This window comes from Sus scrofa, chromosome 14, assembly GCF_054392235.1.
Source record: "Sus scrofa isolate SSC_HxYL_T2T_F1_AM1 chromosome 14, Sscrofa_HxYL_maternal_Yorkshire_Landrace_v2.0, whole genome shotgun sequence".
Taxonomy (NCBI): Eukaryota; Metazoa; Chordata; class Mammalia; order Artiodactyla; family Suidae; genus Sus; species Sus scrofa.
In genome coordinates this window covers 51,308,722-51,313,825 of record NC_139396.1, presented here as the reverse complement: position 1 = coordinate 51,313,825, position 5,104 = coordinate 51,308,722, and positions in this window count along the sequence as shown.

Sequence of the window (5,104 nt, the reverse complement as noted above, 5' to 3'; positions counted from 1 at the left end):
TACAGCCCTAAAAAGACCAAAAAAAAAAAAAAAAAAGTACTTTGAGAGTGACATTCCAGATCAAACTGGCTTAAGCAAAAATCAAAATTTGTTGACTTTTATATAGAAAAATTGAGAGTTAGAGCTGACCTCAGATGTGGCTGTTATCAGGGGTCAAACATTTTCCATCTCTCAGCTCTGCTCTCCTTCATATTAACTTTATTCTCAAACCACATAGTAGCAGGATGGCTGCCAGCAACTCTACTGTGCATCCTCTGAGACTCAAGTCCAGTGGGAAAGACAGAGCCTCTTTTCTAGAAGATCCTTCAAAAGTGTGCTGGGATTCACTCTGATTGATCTACCCTTGAATCACTTAATCACTGTTACCAGCAGGACACCACATGCTGATTACCCAAGGCCTGGGTCACATGTTCCCCCCTGAATGGAGGGTTGTGATGGTTCAATCGGACCACATGGGTTGAGTGTGGGGAAGAAATGAACCCTTCCAAACCAAAATGGACCTGTTACCAAGACCCTCCCAATCAACAAATATCCACACCACCTCAAGTGACAATCTTGAAAATGCCCAGAAAGAACCAGATGAAAGAAAGTATCTGGCTAATGGCCAAGGCATCCACAAGAGTGGAAGAATAAAACCCATGACTTCTTGAGAAAATAGATGATGCTATGACAAGGTAAGAAGTCATTTGTCATTCAAGGAGCCCAGATCAGGTACTTTCATTCTCTTTGACAGACCAGCTTCTCAGAAATTAAGTGTCAGAATGCTCCTTCCTCCACCCTTCATCTGAATGATGGGTCTTGCAACATCACTTCCCATCATCTTTTAGCCAGGTTCACCTTTGCCTCCCTCCTTCAGACCACAGGTTCCCATCTTGTGTTAAATGAAACATTTCGCTTCTTGGAGTTCCCGTCAGGGTGCAGTGGAAATGAATCCAGCTAGGAACCATGAGGTTTCTGGTTCGATCCCTGGCCTCGCTCAGTGGGTTAAGGATCCAGGGTTGCCATGAGCTATGGTATAGGTCGAATACATGGCTTGGATTTGGCGTTGCTGTGGCTGTGGTGTAGGCTGGCAGCTGTAGCTCCAATTAGACCTCTAGCCTGGGAACCTCCATATGCCAAACAAACAAACAAAAAAAACCCAAAATATCTCACTTCCTGACAGTATCCTTTAGGAATATGTTCTGTATAATAGAAAACCCCACTGTATTAGTTTAAACAGACTAGGAGTGGGGTCAGGGTAGGGATGGGCAAATGTTCATCTTTCACGGTAGGAAGCTCTGGAAGAGGGACAGTCAAGAACAGATATAGTGACTCAACACTGCCATCAGGGGAGTTTCGCTGTCGTGCAGCAGAAACGAATCGGACTAGGAACCATGAGGTTGTGGGTTCCATCCCTGGCCTCACTCAGTGGGTTAAGGATCCGGTGTTGCCGTGAGCTGTGGTATAGGTCAAAGATGAGGCTCAGATCTGGTGTTGCTGTGGCTGTGGCTGTGGCTGTGGCTGGCACCTGTAGCACTGATTGGACCCCTAGCCTGGGAACCTCCACATGCTGCAGGTGTGGCCCTAAAAAGCAAAAAAAAACCCCACCAAAACCGAAAAACAAAAACAACAGCCACAAAAAACAAACACTGCTATCAAGAACACAGGCTACTAATGTTTCCAGTTCCAAATACTTAGCATATGCACCTTCATTTTCAGGCTTGCAAGATAGTTGCAAGCCATCCTCATGACTGCAAGATGGCTTATGTTAGTGTTTCAATGGGAAAGAAGACAGAAAAGTCAACAGGTTTTTCTTTGGTTGTTGTTTGTTTTTTAGTGATGCTTTGCCATTTTATTTAAGAAGTGTTCAGTGATATGTATTTTTGGAGGGTGGGACCCATGCCCATGGCATGTGGAAGTTCTGGGCCAGGGATCGAAAACAAGCCACAGCAATGACCCAAGACCCTGCAGTGGCAACACCAGATCCTTAACCCGCTGCCCACGAGAAAACTCCCATGATAAACTTTTAAAAGAAAAAAAGGATTACTCTTATCCAAATATAAATAAACACGTGTCAAAGATTTTATTTCACTCATTAATTAATAAGGATATTAGCAGATGTTAAAACCAATTCAAGGGAGAATTTTTTTAAAAAACAAACACATACAACCACATATACATACAGAGAAAATCAGAAATGCTGAAATGGATTTACAAGAAGATGGGAAACTAGTCAACAGAGAAATAATCAATGACAGCGACACCAGGCATAGTCATTTGCATTTCTAGGGACAAGAGCAAATTGTATTACCATCAGTTCTCTACAACTTACAAAATTATGAAATAGTTCAAAGATGGAGTTCCTGTCATGGCTCAGCAGAAACGAATCTGGCTAGCATCTATGAGGAAGTAGGTTCGCTCCCTGGCCTTACTCAGTGGGTTAAGGATCCGGCATTGCCGAGAGCTATGGTGTAGGTCACAGATATGGCTTGGATCTGGCGTTGCTGTGGCTGTGGCGTAGGCTGGCAGCTATAGCTCCAATTCAACCCCTAGCCTGGGAACCTCCATATGCCTTGGGTGTGGCCCTAAAAAGACAAAAAAAAAAAAGGAAATAAAATAAAATAGCTCAAAGACAATGAAAGATAACACTAAAGAGAATGCTAAACAGCAACAACAAGAAAGGTGTTCTCTGGTGGCACAGCAGGTTAAGGATCTGGCATTGTCACTGCAGCTGTGGCGCAGGAATGATCTCATTGATCAGAACTGTGTCACATATCCACCGTCATTGCAAGCGAGGCTGAGAAGGAAACTATCCTTAGCTGGACACACTGCTGTCTCAAGGGTGAGGAACAGAACTGAAGGCATTGGGTCTACTAAAAAGAACTGGCCGCTTATCTGTATTTTATCACATCTAAGATGCCATTGATTGTAATGATCTTGGAGAGACAGCAGTGAGACAGCTTGAAGTGAGATCTGAATTCTCTGCTCAGGAATTAACCTGGGCAGCCTGGTTGAAAACCAGGAATCCTAGCCACTGGACTAACTAGAGGCTAAAAGTAGAATTGCCCTGATTCTTACCCCCACTGAAAGCAAGAATGTTTCCAGGAGGCAAAGCCCGTAAAAACAGTTATAAAATTTATAGTACAACATGTGGGAGGTGGAGTTCCTGTAGTGGTGCAGCAGAAACGAATCCAACTAGGAACCATGAGGTTGCAGGTTCGATCCCTGGCCTCACTCAGTGGGTTAAGGATCCGGCGTTGCCGTGAGCTGTGGTGTAGGTCACAGACGCAGCTTGGATCTGGCATTGCTGTGGCTGTGGCGTAGGTGGGTGGCAACAGCTCTGATTAGACCCCTAGCCTGGGAACTTCCATATGCTGCAGGTGCATCCCTAAAAAGACAAAAAAAAAAAAAAAAAAAAGTGGGAGAGCACGGAGAAGTGGTCTATTTATTTAGCTCCGAGGCAAAGCACCAATACACACCCAAAAGAGAGCAGGTGCAGGCATCCCCCTGAGTGAGGAGTGCCAGAGAGGTGATGTAAATCACTTAAATAAGACACCTCTTCCGGGTCTTTGTTTTCCTTTGGCCAATTGTCTTGTTTTATTTCTCACACCTGACTGGACCCAGGGCCCTCCCCATTATGCACGCGCATCTTTTTGGCCAAGATGGATTCCAGAGCAAAGTATTGTGGGAAGGTTATCTATAGACCTACTGTGGCCTGGCATCTGCTCCTTTTCTGACCCCTAGGAGTCTTTCTGCACATGTGTAATTGGGGAGGTCTCCTGGACCCCAGGAATGATTGAAGTGGTCATCTTATCTTTTTATTCCAGCAGAGCTCAACTCCTACCATGAACTTTCTCTTTGAGGTGTCAAAGAGAAGCAAGGCCCAATTTACTCAGCCTAACAAGTCCCAGCTGTTCTCAGCCCCCGGGGCCCCATCTGCCTGCTACCTCAGTAAGATGCACCATTATTTTATGCATCACTAAGAAAGAAAAATGCTGCCAAATTAATCTATGACACAATGCTAAAACTTCATCCATTGCAGTGCAGCTTGGTATGAGAGATGCAAAAATGTGAAAAAAAAAAAGTATGTCTTAAGATCAGTAATATGCTATTAGCTGTGCGATCTTAAGAATATGTGAATTTAATTCATTCCCACCTTTGAGCTTCAATTTTACCATCTATCCAAAATTAGAGATAATACCTACTATTTGGGTTTTTGTAAGTCTAAGACTGTTAAGTTCAGTGAGAGTACGGACTTTATCTCTTATTCACTGTTTCCCCAGTGCCTAGCACAGTGCCTGGCACATGGTAGGAACTCAGGGAAGTTTGGGGATGAATCCACCTGGACTTCATCTCCAAATGAGCAGGTTCTTGGCACATAGTAGGGGGTGGGTGTCAATAAATGGAAGCTATTATTGTTGGAATCAAACAGGCTCAGGAACCAGATCTTCTTTCATTAATGTCATTTAGAATTGACTCTCTTTTTTGAGAGGGGAGGAAACTCCTCTTTTACTTAAGAAAGATGGGGAGTTCCCTGGTGGCCTAGTGTTAAGGATCCAGTGGTGTCACTGCTATAGCACGAGTGTGGAGTATGATTCCTGGCCAGGAACTTTCCCATACTACGTATGCATAGCCAAAAAAAAAAAAAAAAAAGACAGCAGAGTAGAGGCCACAGTTTCTGGTGCAAATGATTTTGCCAGATGGTTTCATGCAAACATAATTATTTGAGCAGAAAACTTAAGGGCAGTAGCGGTGGTGGCAAAGGAGTTTACAGGGAAGGAGGGGAATGAGGCAGATGTGAGTGGAGGATAAAGCAAAATAGAAAAGAACAACTTCCACCATCTACAAAGCACTTTTTTTTTTTTTTTTTTTTTTTTTTGGTCTTTTTAGGACCGCACCCCCGGCATATGGAGGTTCCCAGGCTAGGGGTCTAATCCAAGATGCAGCTGCCGGCCTATGCCACAGCCACAACAATGCCAGATCCGAGCCGCCTCTGAACCCACATCACAGCTCACAAAACGCCGGATCCGTAACCCACTGAGCGAGGCCCAGGGATCGAATCCTCAACCTCATGGTTGCTAGTTGAATTCGTTTCCACTGCTCCACGACGGGAATTCCTACAAAG